Below are 17056 nucleotides of genomic sequence, written 5' to 3'. Positions count from 1 at the left end.
TGGAATCACAAAAAAGACTAAGAATGATAAAGTTTTTAGGCCATCTATAAATATTTATTTAATGATTGTATACTTTGAATTTCTCTAATGACCAATGAAGTGAAATAATCCTAGAAGAACTGAGATGAGCCAAAATGGTGGAGAAGAAAGCAGTATGGACCATTCACAACTATTCTACAAACATCCAGAAAATGTACCAGGCTGAGTCTTAATTGGGAAATGAAGGGGAAAAAAAGCCATAGTGAGTCATCTTCCCAATTGAAATTGTATAAAGAAGCAGAGAGATCTGTGGACTCTGGGAATATGATCTAGTCAAGAAAGAACTATGTGGAGGCTTCTAGCATGAGGACTTGAACAAAGACCTACAGTTGCATTAGAGCAAGAAGAAGTCCCAGATCCAGCACAGGAGGTCCTGCTGGTGTGCAAGAGTATGAACAGGTATCAAATGGCACCTCTGTTACTCTTATCTCAGAATAGAGTCACAGGTTCAGTGTAGATTGAGAGGACCTGCTCTTAGGGATGGGTGGGCAAGGGTAAGTAATAATAATGAGTGAACTGTGTACAAGGAGCAGGAAAAACAGGAGGCAGGAGCTGTGTGGGTCTGAACCTGGGAGGAGAGTAGAATTTCAGATTAACTCCTCAGTCTAGTCAGAAGCCTGAAGTAGAACAATCAGAATAGTGAGCCCAACCCAAAAGAAAGATTACATTTCTGCCATCCTGAACCTTGCAGAGTTTTTGGAATAGCTAATAATGGTTGAGTCCAGGAGCAATGTACTGGAGCTTTAGACAGAGTCAAGCATACAGTTGTGTTTCCCAGACTTAAATCCATATCGGAATTTCCAGAGGGCACACTGAAACTTGCAGGTCCCCAGCACTGTCCTTGAGACACTTGAATGAGATGATACTCAATATTCTGAAGAAATGGCAGCTGGATATAAAAGAATACAAAATAGCAAAGTCCAAGGTCAGTAAGCAAGTCAGAAAGAATGAGCAAAAGAAAGAAAAAGAAAAAGAAAGAACTATCACAGAAAGATACTACCAAGAAAGAACTACCATAAAGAACTAATATGTTGATGGGTGATGGATATATTCAACTCATAAATCCAGAACAGAATCATTCCAAAATAAATATAAGAAAAATAAGGCATGAATACAAGTTTAAATAGAATTCTTGGGAGAAATGAGGTAGTTAGGTATCATGTGGATCAAGTTCTGCACCTTGAAGCAGGAAGACGAGTTCAAATCCTAACTCAAGCACTTACTACTTGAGTGACTCTGAGCAATTTAACCTAACTCAGTCTCAGTTTCCTTATCTGTACAGTGGAGAAGGTAATAGCACTTACCTCCCAGATTTGTTGTGAGGATCAAAGCACTTTACAAACTTTAACATTTGTAAATCTATATAAATGCTATTATTATAAATGAAATGAGAGTTAAAATGAATCATGAATGAGAATATAGTAGAACAAAATTATTATTATTATTATTATATAATATATAATGTTAACATAATTTATTATTATATGTTTATTATATAAAATTATATAAAAAATATATAAAATTATATTAAGCCTTAGAGGCTTAATGAAATCATTCTTGGAACAACCCCAGTACTATATAGGACAACAAAGATCATATGTATGTTATTTGGTTCAGTTAATTGGTTTAATTATCTAGAATATTTTGAGGTCTGTATCTGTAGTTCTGAGATTTGCTATTTGTTAGTCCATGAAAGATAATGAGCTTCTAATCTAAAATTCTAATCACCAGGTAAATTGTTGCCTTTTGATAGGTGCTACATTTTTACAACATGCAGTGATATGTTGCAATTTCTCCCATTTCTTTGAATAATTTACATTAATTAACAAATTCAGGCTTTTTAAGGATAACTCTTTTATAATTTCAAATGGCAATAACTGGGTCTTGAATTGCCATCATAAACACATCTGTTTCCCTAAACAACCTCATATGACTCAGCATTCGTTTGACCCTTCTTTGTTGATACATTGTTGGCTGAGTTAATGAGAATGTCACTGATGCAGGGCTCTTTGATTCTCTTCTTGGATCTCAGCCATTACATAGACTTCATACAGAAATAAACAACTTGGTTACATTGGACAAATCCATTGTTGTGTAGCTATTTTAAACCTTTTTTTTTTTTTTTTGCTGAAATATTTACTTTTTCCAAAAGTATTTTTGTCATTTGCTCCAAAAATGTCTATCAATATTCTTTCATTTTTTAAACCTTGCTGGTAGTAGGAAAAGAGGATGATCTCCAGCAGGAGGATGAGCCAATTTCTGTTTTGGTTTGCATGGACTTACTATGCAGAGGAAACATAAAATTCAAACTGTCTGTTCTAGAGTTCTACAAAGTGCTTCATGTCATGAAGTTTAAGACCCAACTTTCCAGAAGAGTGTGACAATAATTATGTTTTTGCTGCTTCTTGCTTCAAGTTTTTATATCAATATATACTTGTGATTTTAGTGCATGTTAAAATTTTCATTTATGTAGAGAAAATAAATAGTAATCCCATACCTGAGGAAAACTAACATGAGTCAAAGGTAAGGGTTAGTTTATTTTGTTTTTTAGTAAATTTCCCTGGGACTCAAAAGGTAGACATGCAACAAGCCAAAAAGCTTGAGAAAGAACCTACCTCCTCTCTTTACAGATCAGATTCTCCTAGAACTGAATTCAGTTCACATATATGAATCCAGTGAAAAGAGGTATTCCTAAGAAGACATCATTCCCCACCATGTCCTACTCTATTCCAGTCCCTGATGAAGAGGGTGCCCATCTCTTTGTCCTGTCTCTGCCATGCTCATATCCTATTCTAAAAAAAACATCATTTAATCCTACTATCCTCATTGCTGTTATCCTATATCATCCTTTCCCTTTTCTTCTAAAATCCTTGAACAATTGACTCATGGTACTTCTACTTTTGCTTTTCTAAATCTTCTAAACTTGAATCCTGGCTTCTCACATCATCATTAAACAGGAACTGTTCTCTCAAAATTAATAATGATTTCTTAGTTGCCAAATTTAATGACCTTTTCTCCTTTTTCAGCACTGATTTCTCTGAAGCCTTTGACATTTGTTGATTACTTTCTTCTAATGGATAATGTCTCCTCTTTGATTTTCATGACAATATTTTCTTGGTTCTTTTCCTTTCTGTTTGATTGTTTTTTTCTCAGTCCTTTGCTGGATATTCTTGTTATTCCACCTAATTGTAAGTGATCCTCAAAGCACTGTTCTGAGCCTTGTTATCTTTTTTGATCACTTGGTGATTTCATTAGTTAATATTGGTTCAATTATGAACTCTTTGAAGAGGATTCCCAGACTTATTTATCCAGCTATCATTTCTCTCTTGAGATCTAGTTCCACATTACCAGCTGTCTTTTGTATGTTTTAAACTCAACATATCCAAAACAGAACTCATTAATTATCTTTTTTGAAATTTTAAAACCATATTTCCTGCACTTTGAGCATCTCCTCATTTCCCTCTCACTAGAAATTGGTTTCTTTACCTTTGACTAAAGAGTTATTTTACTCTGATACGTGAACTTTTTCATCTTATTTTGATTATTTCTAAGTCATACCATCTGTACTCTCTCAACAATTTTCAATTCTAGCCTCAAGTAAATATATGTTGTCTTCAATTAGAATATGAGCTCTTTGACTTACATGAACTAATTCTAAGTGAAATGAGCAGGACCAGGAGATCATTATATATTTCAACAACAATACTATATGATGATCAATTCTGATGGACATGGCCCTCTTCAACAATGAGATGAACTAAATCAGTTCCAATAGAGCAGTAATGAATTGAACCAGCTACATCCAGCGAAAGAACTCTGGGAGATGACTATGAAACACTACATAGAATTCCCAATCCCTCTATTTTTGTCTGCCTGCATTTTTTATTTCCTTCACAGGCTAATTGTACATTATTTCAAAGTCCAATTCTTTTTGAATTGCAAAATAACTATTTGGACATGTATACATATATTGTATTTAACTTATACTTTAACATATTTAACATGTATTGGTCAATCTGCCATCTCGGGGAAGGGGTGGGAGAAAGGAGGGGAAAAATTGGAACAAAACATTTTGCAATTGTCAATGCTAAAAAATTACCCATGCATATATCTTGTAAATAAAAAGCTGTAATAATAATAAAAAAATGAGCTATTTAAAGGCAGAGACAGAATTATTTGCTTAAATTTGCTTCTATACCACTTAGTACATCATTTGACACATTTGGTTCTTAATAAATGCTTTTCTCCTTATACTCTTCCTTCTTCTGAACTTCCATATTTTGATTGAGGCTATCACCATCCTCTTAATTGTCTAGGTTGACAACCTCTATGTCCTTTTTAATTTTTTACTATTTCTTCTCCCACATATATTATCAGTTGTCAAATCTTGTCATTTCTACCTAAGCAACAAGACATTGTATATGACCTATTTTTACATAACTGCTACATTAATTCAGGCCATTATCATCTCTATCTTGCACTATTACAATAGCTTTCTCATTATTCTCCCTGCTTCCAATCAGTTACTCCCTATTCCAAACTATTCTACACATGACTGCCAAAGAGATTTTTCTAAGTTCTGACTTGACCATATCACCCCATTGCTAAATAAACTTCAATGGATCCTTACTATCTTAGATAAAATACAAAGTCTTCTTCCAGGCATTTAAGTGTTCTCATCTCTATCTCCTGACATTTACTGATCACTTTCAAGACTCAGCTTAGATAGCACCTTTTTGTGCTTTGGAAGAGTAGATCCTTTCCCTCTTAAAGTAATCTACTCTGTATTTTGAATCTATCAATTTATTTACATGTTATCTCACTTATCAGTGTGCAAAAACCTTGAAGTTGGGGCTGTTTTTGTGCCTTTGCCTTTTTCTTTCTTTCTTTCCTTTTTTTCTTTCTTTCTTCTTCTTCTTCTTTTTTTGATATTCTTAGATTTTAGCACATTGCCTGAGATTTTAGAAATGCTTGTTAGTTAATTGCTTACTAATTCTTAGGGGTCTAATCCTGTTCTTTGTCTCTTTTCTCTCATTGGTTATCCCTTTTGAAATCTTACCCTTTCAACTTATTTCTCATTCAATTCTTTCTGACTCATGGTCCTTATCTCAGATTGCAAAAATATCCTTCCCTTAGAATTTAGCGCCAAAGGTAAAAGGTCCTGTCTTATAAAAGCTTATCTTTGGAGGTACTAAATCCCTTCCAGTAGAATTATGAGGTTGCTGACAATTTATTTCCTTTCTGCTTCTAGTTCCCTACTTTGATTCTTCCCTTCAGGGATCTGCCTCTTTTTTTTTTTTTTTTGCATCCATTCTCTCCCAGAATACTCACTTCTGAATTCTTTTAAAAGAAGGATTCTTCCCTTCTATGGACAGCTTGTTATTTTTCTCCAGCATTTAAGTTTTGTATGTTATGCTATTTGGTATGCCAGTAGATCCCCTTTGTTCTTTGGAATATCATATTCCACATTTTCCTTTGAGCTCTTATAGTCACAATATAATTCTCTTCTATTCTGATCAAATCCCTTTGGAAAATGAAGTTGTTTTTATTTTCTTTATGTAAAATTTCTTCTTTAATGATATCCTTGCTGAACTTGATCTATGGTGTTTCTGAGCTAAATTTGTTTTTTTTTTTTCCTTTTGTATGATGAGGATTTTTTCAACATATATTTTCCAATCTTTTCCTAATGTTTCCAGACAATTTTTCTGTATGAGTTCCTGGAATAATGTATTGAAGCTTTCTTTTTACATGACCCTTTACTGAAATTATTAATATTTTCACATCTTACTTTCAAATTAATTATTATTGTTTTGTAAAGTTCTTAAAAAGTGTTCTTGCAGTCTTATTTTAAAATTTTTTTCCTATTGTCTTTCTTCCTTCCTCTGAATTTTTGCATTCCAATTCTTTAACTTTCTTTCTTTTTAAAATTAATTAATTAATTTATTATAGTTTTTTATTTACAAGACATATGCATGGGTAATTTTTCAGCAATAATCCTTGCAAAACCTTCTGTTCCTACTTTTCCCCTTCCCTTAGATGGCAGCTAGACCAAAGTATGTTAAATATATTAAAGCATATGTTAAATGTATACATATTTATACAGTTGTCTTGCTGCACAAGACATTTAGAAATAAGATAAAAATAGCTTGAGAAAGAAAACAAAAATGCAAGTGAACAATAACAGAAGGAGTGGAAATACTATGTTTTGGTCCACACTCATTTCCTTTGGTTGTTTCGCTGAGTACAGCTGGTTCTCTTCATTAATGAACAATTGGAACTGATTTGGTTCATCTCATTGTTGAAGAGAGCCACTTCCATCAGAATTGATCATCATATAATATTGTTGTTGAAATGTATAATGATCTCCTGGTTCTGTTCATTTTACTCAGCATCAGTTCATGTAAGTCTCTCTAGACCTTTCTGAAATCATCCTGCTGGTCATTTCTTACAGAATGACAATATTCCATAACATTTATAAAGCACAATTTATTCAGCCACTCTCCAATTGATGGGCATCCACTCAGTTTCCAGTTTCTAGCCACTACAAATAGGGCTGCCACAAACATTTTGGCACATATGGGTCCATTTTCCTTCTTTAATATTTCTTTGGAATATAAGCCCAGTAGTAAAACTGCTATCAAAGGATATGCACAGTTTGATAACTTTTTGAGCATAGTTCCAAATTACTCTCCGAAATGGTTGGATGCATTCACAATTCCACCAACAATGTATCAGTGTCCCAGTTTTCCCACATCCCCTCCAACATTCATCATTATCTTTTCCTGTCATCTTAGACAATCTGAGAGGTGTGTAGTGGTATCTCAGAGTTGTCTTAATTTGCATTTCTCTGATCAATAATGATTTGGAGCATCTTTTCATATGACTAGAAATAGTTCCATTTCTTCATCTGAAAATTGTCTGTTCATATCCTTTGACCATTTATCAATTAGAGAATAGCTTGATTTATTACAAATTAGAGTCAATTCTCTATATATTTTGGAAATGAGGCCTTTATCAGAACCTTTGACTATAAAAATCTCTAACTTTCTTTTAAAGAAAATCAACAAGTTTGGAGAATTTTTCTTTGTTCTGTTCTTAATTCACTGATCTCTGGTTAAACTTGTTTATTTCTTTCTTAAGTCTTCTAATTTCTGTCCTTATTTTTTTGAGATATTCACTTAATCCTTTGACTGCTCTTCTCTGCCTTTCTGGAGATTTCTGGCAATAACAATGTTTCACTTTTGGCATTGCTTTATTTTTACAAATGTTATTTTTAGTTTATGGAATAAAACAAGAATTTTCATAACATATAAAAATGATTGCATATGAAACTGCAAATCTACTGTATATAACTTGCTATTTCTTTCAAACATACAACAAAAATGATCATGTAAATTTCTACCTCTGGCACAGATGGCACATAGTTACACACACACACACACACACACACAAATTTATTCTACACATACTTCTATTTTATTAGTTCTTTTGGGACATTACTTTATTTAAAATCTTTCTCTTCTTTAAATGATTTTACTTTACTTTCTTTTGCTTTGATGCATTTGATTCAAATGTTTCAAGAAATGGAAGAAAGTTCAGAAATCATCTTTATTTTACAGGTGAAGAAACTAAGTTTTAGAGAAATTCTAAGATTTGCCCAAGTTTATACGTACAGTAACTGGCAGAGAAAAAATCTGAACTTGGATTCCTTGATTCCAAACTTAGCCCATGATGCCTCTCTGTTGAGATAGTTAAACTTTTTAATGAATTTAGAAAATGGAGCTAAGATGGCAAAGTAAAGGCAAAGATTTCCCTGAGCTCTCCTCCAAATCCCTCCAAATTCCTTTAAATAGTGACTCTAAATACATGTTAGAGCATCAGACACACAAAAAGACTGAGTGGAACAATTTTCCAGCTGAAGACAATTTAGAAGTTTAGCAGGAAAGATCTTTTGCATCAGGGTGGAAGTCCAGCATGATCCCAGTGCAGATCATGCCAGCACAGCTCTAGCTTCAGTTGCAGCAAATGAAGAAGGAGCCTTAGGACCTATGAATCAGCCTGGAGACATCAAAGATAATTGGGAAGATTGGCAGAAAAGGTTTGTTTCCCTAGGGTGAGAGAGCCTTGGGAAACCATCAGCAGTGGCAACAGTGAATGGCAGTGAGGGCCATAAGCAGTAGTGGGGTGGCTTTATTAGTATTGAGGAAGGATTCTGTTGATTTAGTAAATTAGAACTACAGGGAACAAGGGCCCTCTTCACAATTTCAGGGTTGGGGGAAGAGTGTTTGTGGTTACTCAAATACACTTCTCTGTGGATCACAGCATCTTGGAAGAACTGAAAGTTTACATGTCCCTAGAAAGGTCTCTGAAAACAGCTGCACAAGCCTCCTGAAGCTTGGGACATTATACCCTCCACCATGGAAACAGAGTCCTATTTTAACAAAGAGTTAAAAGGCAAGTAATATGTTGGGAAAATGAACATACAACAGAAAAAGATACTTACCATAGAAAGTTACTATGGTGACAAGGAAGAATAAAACACACACTCAAAAGAAGATAACAAAGTTAAAGTTCCTACATTTAAAGCCTTCAAGAAAAATAAGAATTAGTCTTAGACCATGAAAGAGATAAAAAGGAATTTTGAAAATCAAGTAAGAGAGATAGAGGAAAAACTGGGAAGAGAAATGAGACTAATTTAAGAGGATGTATAAAAAGGTAACAAGGAGAAGAATGCCTTAAAAGGCAAAATTGGGAATTTCTCACAAAATGGAAAAGGAAGTACAAAAGCTCACTGAGGAAAATAATTCCTTGAAAATTAGAATTGAGCAAATGGAAGCTAATTACTTCATGAGAAATTAAGAAACAATAAAATGAAACAACAAAAAGAGAAAAAATAGAAAACAATATGAAATATCTCAATGGAAAAAAAAAAGAAACTTATGTGGAAAATAGATCCAGGAGAGATAATTTAAAAATAAAAAAAAATAATTGCCTACCTGAAAACCATAATAAAAAAAGACTCTAGTCATTATCTTTCAAGAAATTATCAAAACTATCTTAATACTCTAGAAACAGAGGGTAAAATAGAAATTGAAAGAATCCACTAATCACGTCCTCAAAAAGATACCAAGATGAAAATTCCCAGGAATATTATAGCCTAATTCTGGAACTCCCAGCTCAATGAGAAAATACTGCAAGCATTCAGAAAGAAATAGTTTAAGCACAACACAAAATTTAGCAGCTTCTATGTTAAAGGATTGGAGGGTTTAGAATGTGCTCTAGAAAGCAATGGGATTATAATCAAGAATCACCTATCTAGCAAAACTGAGTAAGAAAGGTGAAAATCAAATATAGGACTCAGGAGAAGCATAAGGAAGTAAGGGAAATCATAAGGGACTGTTTGCTTTCCTAAATGGGAAGGTGATACTTGTAACTCATAAGGACTTTCCCATTATTATGGCAGTTAGAAGGAATATATATATATATATATATATATATATATATATATATATATATATATATATATACACAGAGGGCATGCGTGTGAGTTAAGTAGGAAGGAATAATATCTAAAAAATAAAATTAAGATGTGAGAGACAAATGTATTGGGAGAATGGGAAAGGGAGACATGAAATGGTGTAAATTATTTGCCATTAAAGAATCAAGAAAAAGCTTTTCCAGGAGAGGGAAAGAGGAAGAGAGAAAGTGGAGTGAGTGAGCCTTACTCTCATCAGAACTGGCTTAAAGGAAATAACTTTCACTCTCAATGGGCATAGAAATCTTCTTACTCTGCAGAAAAGGAGGGGAAAGGAATATGGTAAGAGGGAAGGGTAATAGAAGGGAAGGCATAATTGGATTAGGGAAGATTAGTGCTACTATATGAGCTATAAAATCTTGCATATCCTTTGACCTAACAATGCTATTCTTAGCCATGAATCCTAAAATAACTTTTTAAAAAAAGGGGAAAGGACCTATATATACAAAAATACTTATAGCAATGTTTTCTCAGAGCATAGAATTGGAAATTGTGAAACACCATAAATTGGAGAATGGCTGAATAAATTCTTGCATGTGATTACAATTAAATATTATTATTCTATAAGAGATGATGCTCTCAGAAAAACCTGAAAAGTCCTCTATAAGCCTAAGCAAAGTAAACTGTACTATATCCAAAGTAATAGCAATGTTGAGGTATAATCAGCTGTGAATGACTTTTCTATTCTCAACAATGCAATGATCTAAGACTACTCTGATGGACTTATGAAAAATGCTATCTATCTATACTATGAGAAAGAACTGATTGTATTTGAATATAGATTGAACCATACTTTAAAATAATTTTTTATTTTATCATATTTGCTATCAGTCCTTTTCATTTGAGAGACCTCTCCCATCTCCTGCTGCCTATTTTTTTGTTCTCAGATTAGTGGGTTTGGGTAAGGTTTCTTTCCTTCAGAGACTGAAAATGATGAGCTGAGACACTGTTGTTCCACTCTTCTGGGTTCTAACTTTCTGTCTTTAACTCTGACTTTTGTTCATTCTAAGGATGCTTCCTTGGGAGTGATCTTGAAAAATTAAAAGGGGAATTCCCCAGGACACTGCAAAGAGGGGTGCTCTGAGAAACCCTTGTCCTTGGATCTCTTCTCTACCTTCCTTTTCTACAGATTGATTGTTTTCTCCTGTGTTCATGATCTTTCACTTTCTCCCTTCCTATAATTGCTGAATTTTCTGCATTTTGAATATCTTATATTATTTGGTGTGACTAGGAGAGAACTGTCCTTGAGATAATTCTCACTGTAATCTACCCAGGATTTCAAGTCTAATTTTTTTAGTTGAAGTTCCAATTAGCCTTGAAGTACTTTATCGTGTCGGCAGATTCATTGATGGGGTGGGGGAAAGGTGGATCAAATACAAATTATTCAGTGTCATGCAATTCTAACAAAAAGGAATCCAACTAGTTATTCTTCTGCCTAAATAACTGCTTCGCTTTACCTCAGTTAGCACATTCCAGTTCTTGCTTACTATTATATTCTAACCTCCACTAAAAGAAAATGGTTATGCATTTTGTTATTGCCCAGAAAGCATAATAAGTTTGTTTATAGATACACAGTCAATGAAGTTTCTGTGGTTTAGCAAGGATGTAGTTATCTTTCTAACTTGCCCAGAGAGAGATTTTTGTAAATTATAGGGAAGGATCTAGTTGAGAAAATTGAGCAGATAGATGAGCATAATGAAGAGAGATAAATTGATGCCCAGAAATCTCTGCCTTGAAATAAATTCAGAATCTTGGGGTCAAAACAAGAGAAGGTCCAAGCCAGGTGGATCTTCAAGTATGTTTTGCGTTTCTACACAAGCTAGTTATGGCCTGAGGAAGAATAAACACCTAGATGGTATAGTGGATAAAACGCTGCCTCTTAAATTATTCATTATTGATCCACTTTTCATCTTCCATATGAATCCAGTCACATGATGTGATATTATAGGGATCATTATAGTTGAAGCTACCTTTATACTATCCTTCCCACCAATAATCTTACTGTTTTTCATCCAGTGCTTAGTGTCATAGCTGGCACATAGTGCTTAATAAATGCTGTATTTATCTGCTTATTCATTCATTCATGAAATTGACAATCATAAACAAATATGCCATTAATTATTCATAGTACTTAATTTTCCAACTTCATGTATTTGTATTGGCTGGTTTTTAAGCCTTCAAGGCTCTCCTTCCTTACCTCCAGTTTCTAGATTACCTAGATTTTTCCAAGATTCAGCTTAAAAGATATCTTTAGCAGACCTTTCTTGGTTTTCCCATCTGCTAGTGCCTTCACTTCTCAGATTAATTTCTATCTACTCTGCATATACACTGTATGTTATTATTTATGTATTGTCTCCCCTATTTGGATGTTAACTTCTAGAAAGAAAAGAGTGTATTTTGTCTCTGTATTTCTAGATATTAGCATAGTGACTGACATATGCTATCTGAGTGACTTCTTCTGTACAAAGGACAGGAAAAAGGATTGTATGTGGAATGATTCAAATTTTTAATATAGATTCTTTTTAAAATATACATTAAATTTTTTCTTTAAAGAAAATTGCTTGCAATCTCTTGCTAACATATGAAGTCCTACAATGTTTTGCCTTAAATTAACTTCTCGGAGAAATATTACTGTGTGGGGTGTGTAGCATTTCCTTTTACCCCTCCATTACATTCTGCAAGGACAATAATAGATTCTTCCAAATGCCAATTTCATGGTTATTTATACCTGTAGTGAATGGGCTACCCTATCTGGATAAAATCTACCTCCCTAGGTTGCTATGTATGTGTCATCTTCCTAGTATAGTCATGGCAGAGTCAACCAGGGCAAAAGACCAATCATGAGCTCAGAAAGACTTGTGTGTCATGGCTAATACTCCCCAAACCTTCAAGGCCACATTTAGTTGATAATTTTCTGGCAAATGGCATAAAAAGTGATATATATTTTTTTTCTCTATGGAGTTGAAATCAACTTAACTTCAAAAGTCATAAAAGTTGTTTTGTTGGCAAAGGATACTGTTACTGAAGATCATTTCTGCTGATCTAGATAGATATGGGAGCTACTGAGACAGAAAGACATCAACCAAGACTCCAATCTCTGAGACTGTCTTTGATTAACATTCCTCCTTCCAGGTTCCTCTCCTTACTCTTTGGACCTTGTTCCCACTTCTCTGCTCCCCTGAGACTTTAAAACTTGTTTCCCCCAAAGCACATTACTTAATACCTGACTCTGCCTTGCTTAATCAAGGTTGGTTAAGTCCATGAGCTATTTCACATAATAAATGACAAATCTCTGTTACCTGCGATGGATATCTCTGACTTGATTGTTTCATCTCAAGTTGAATGCTCTCTTAAATCTACTTCATATTTCAATTTCATATTATCACTTCATCTGATGCCTTTATTTTCTCTTTAGTACTGTGTGTAAAAGGGAGAGGCTCTATGATGTAGTGGAGAAAAGATTAGCTTTGAAATTAGAAAGGCGTGGGTTCAAGTCCTTTCTTGATCCTATACCAGTTGTGTGATGTGTAACAAGTAACTTAATTTCTCAGTAGTGAACTAAACTATCAGCAATGAGTTGCTGATGTACAATGATGGAAGAGAGCAATTAAGTGTCTTAATAGATAAAATGCTGGGTCTGCAATGAGGAAGACTAATCTTCTTGAATTCAAATCTGGTCTCAGATATTTACTTAGAGACCTTAGGTAAGACACTTAATCTTGTTTGCCTCAGTTTACTCATCTCTAAAATGAACTGGTGAAAGAAATGGCACATCACTCTGATGTGGTTGGTAGTGCAAATGATGTGGTTATAATACCAAATGATGTTATTTAGGAGAGCACCAAATATTGGGGTTTGGTCATGTGAAGAATTCACAATGGCCATTGTGGCAAAAGTAGGTTTATTTAGGAGATGTTACAAACAGAATGAAGAAATACAATAAACAACAGAAATGATAAATATGAAATAGAATTGGGCAAGCACATGGCAAGAAAGGGGGTTTTAATAATTAATGATGGAAAATACAAGTTTCTTAAGCAGAACTTACAATTATGCTTCATGAAGTTGGGGCATGTTCTTGGTTGGCAGGCTAAATCCTAAACGGGACTTAGCACCCTAAAAGAATTAGTTATTAAGAAGGAGGAAAAAGACACCATAAGACATAGAAGGGTTTGAGAAGAGAGAGACACTGCGGCATGTGGGAGGGGTGAAGGGAAAAACACCAGGAGGCAGAATATCATGGTGGACTGACCCAAAGGAGCTCAACAAAGATAGCATGGGCCATGGGCAGATTTAAAGGAAAAATTTAAACTCAGGGACATGACTGGGATTTCTTGACTGTACAGAGCAAAGTGGGGTTAAACTGATCCCCATAAATGCCCTTCTCTTTGTCAGGGCAATATTTCATAGCCTTTTCCTGCCAACTGCACCCAACCATCCTGGATCTCATAAACTTCTGTATTTTTGTAGTATTTCTATCAAGAAAACCCCAGTTGGACACAACTGAAACAATTAGTGAAAGAAATTTACAAACCAGAATTTCCCTATTTTAATGAAATCATAGCTCTGGACCAAAAAAAGAAAAAAAATAGTTCAAGGCACTATTCTAGGTAATGATGTTACAAAAATAAATGAAAAATACTCTTACCTTCAAGATTCTGATTCTATGGTTCTGGTTTTGCCACTACCTGGTCACTGTACCTGTAATAACTTGAGCCACAAGATTAACATTTCTTGGATTCAATCTCCTCTCTGTCAAATGAGAAGATGAGTTTGAAGGGAATTATGGTCCCTTTAAGAAACTGTATTTCCTATTGATCTGTGATCCCTTTCAGATTCTCAGCTCATTCCTGGAGAAGGCATATCCTCCCTAGATAAGATCTTTCCAGGATGCCAGGGCCTTTGATTCAATTAAAATCCTGGTCATCTCTCTGAATTCCAATAGGAGATCCAGGCTGTCCCAGCCCCCACCAAGATACCCAATATAATAGCTTCCATCAATGAAAGTATTTTGCAGATGGACCTTGGTAGCTCCCTTTACTGCCAGGACCTTCTGTCCACTGAGAACTTCACTCTCTCTCAGTGCAAAACTCCATTTTCCATAGATCTGCCACTATAGAAGTCAGTCTCTTGGTAAACTGATTTCTATCTAACAATAAACTTTCATTTTGCAACTAATATTTTGGGAATGAATGAATTCTTTCACTCCTAAAACCTGTGGCTGATTTAAAGGGGATTCTTAATAACTCTCTTATAGCCACTAACCTCTAGACCACCAGGAATCTAGACCACTCAAACAGCATCAAGACAACTTGGTTTTATTTTTGGCTGTTTTTTAAAAGTATTTGATCTTTTACCTGTATTACTAAAATTCCTTAGAGTTTCTTTCACATACATGATGCAATTTACATCCAATAGTAAACTGCCTTGATTTTGTTTAAAAGCTTAAGAGAATAGAGAAGTATTTTTCCTAAATGAGGGTTTGAATGTAGCCCTAAGAAGGAACTAGACTGTATCAGCTACTGGGAGGGGAAAATCTTTTAATGAGGGCAGTAGTGTGACTCACTAGGTTTTGTGAAGGAATTGGTTTATTTAGTCAGATACCCTTTGATTTCATACCACTGAGAAGTAGCAGTGCTTTGGTGATGGTGTAATGTGTTTCTTTACCGCACCCCCCCAGCAACAAGAATTCTGAAGAAGACATTGTAATCTCAGAAAAGGCATTTCTTTTAATTTGTTTTGTTACCTTTCTATGCTGGTTGCCTTGGACTGCAGTTTGGTGAACTACAGCTTTCTATCTCAAAAGACTTCTCTGAGTTAAATTAAGGTATCTTTCTTCTGTGTGGGAGGCTTAAACATTTGGTTTTGTAATGAGTTTGCCTTTGCTTCTGAGAATAAAAAGAAAGCAGGAGTTAGAGGCCAATCTTCCAAAATGAAAAAAAGAAGCCAAAACTTTTTTTCATAAAATAAAGGGAAACAAATAGCAACTTTGAAGCTCATTATGATTTAAATCCAAGATAGTACAAAGTGGTGATAATGTGACTACTGAAGCTTGATTAAACTATGAACAGGACAAAGAAAAGAAATAAAAGTTATTAGCATAGTCCATGAAGATAAATTCTTATTATAATGTTATAGTTTATGAATATATTACTGCAGGAATGAATTGTTTAAAAGCGACTAAATCTCTCCAAAAGACACATTTTCCAATTGGCAATTCTCTGAAGAGACCCCAAAATGTTAATATCTTCTGTGTTGATGGAAAAATGTAAAGTCTGTCTTATGTCAGCAACATTCAAGTAGAAGTGTGAATATTGAGATCAGATAACTCAGTATTGGTTAAAAGGATCAAGCAAAAATTTGTCTATTATAAAAAAGAACCATTCTGTGTGGGAAGTGAGGGTAGGTATATGGAAGAGGATTATTGGCAGTTTCGTCCAGTAGGGAGGTAAAAAATTTCAGAGGACCAAGGTCCTGTTAGGGCATTCTTATTTACTTACCCAAATTTAGGTAAACTAATTAGACTTTTTGTATACAAAGGATCATCATTATCTTCCTCATCTGATATTTTCCCCTTAGCTCCAAAAGTATTTCTTTCTCTGTTTGTGAAATATAAACCTATGCTTGATAAACATAGGCTTGAGAGTTTATCAATTTTGGAAATTTCCTTCTGTGGAATTGCATTCACCAGTGGAAATGAGCAATTGTCATTTCAGTCAAGTGCAGCTCTTTGTGACCCTACTGGAGTTTTCTTGGCAAAGATATGGGGAGTGATTGGTCTTTTCCTTCTTTCACTCATTTTACAATGAAAAACTGATGTAAACAGGGTTCAATGACTTATCTAGAGTCACACAGCTAGTATATTGTCTGAGCCTAATTTCACCTCAGGAAGATGAGTCTTCCTAATTCCTAGTTCAGGACTCAATCCACTGCCCATTTATTTGTAACTGATCAGTACTTTATGTTTTTAGAGAGTTGCCTGAGACACTAAGAGACTAGGTGACCACAACCCATATTCTTAAAGCTAAAATACCTCCTAGGAAAAATCTGATTTTTCCTGACTATCTTCTATCTACTCTGCCATTATTTGCTCATTGTCAATGAACAGAGAGGATGATAGATTCAGATACAGATGTGCTGATATTAATTGTATACGATTGAGGGGTTATACAATTTGGTTTTATGTGTTAGAGGAAATCAATATCTTATTTGCATAATAATTTCACTTAGTTTATGGTTAATATATATAATCCCAGGGAAAAAATTATGTTTTTGTCTCATGATCTGCTCTTAGTGGTTTAGCTTATGATATTGTGGTGGTGGGGAAGGTGAACTGGAACATGAGGTTCATTAATCCCAGCAGAGGTATATGTTATAAAGAGTTTCTTTTTTGGAGACACAGGATTCATGATACTAGCTCTTCTCTATTTATGCTAAATTAAATGTAAGTGTGGCTGATGGAGGTCTCAAACTATTAATAGT

Source organism: Antechinus flavipes, chromosome 2, assembly GCF_016432865.1.
Source record: "Antechinus flavipes isolate AdamAnt ecotype Samford, QLD, Australia chromosome 2, AdamAnt_v2, whole genome shotgun sequence".
Taxonomy (NCBI): domain Eukaryota; kingdom Metazoa; phylum Chordata; class Mammalia; order Dasyuromorphia; family Dasyuridae; genus Antechinus; species Antechinus flavipes.
Note: the sequence above shows the minus strand (reverse complement) of the source record.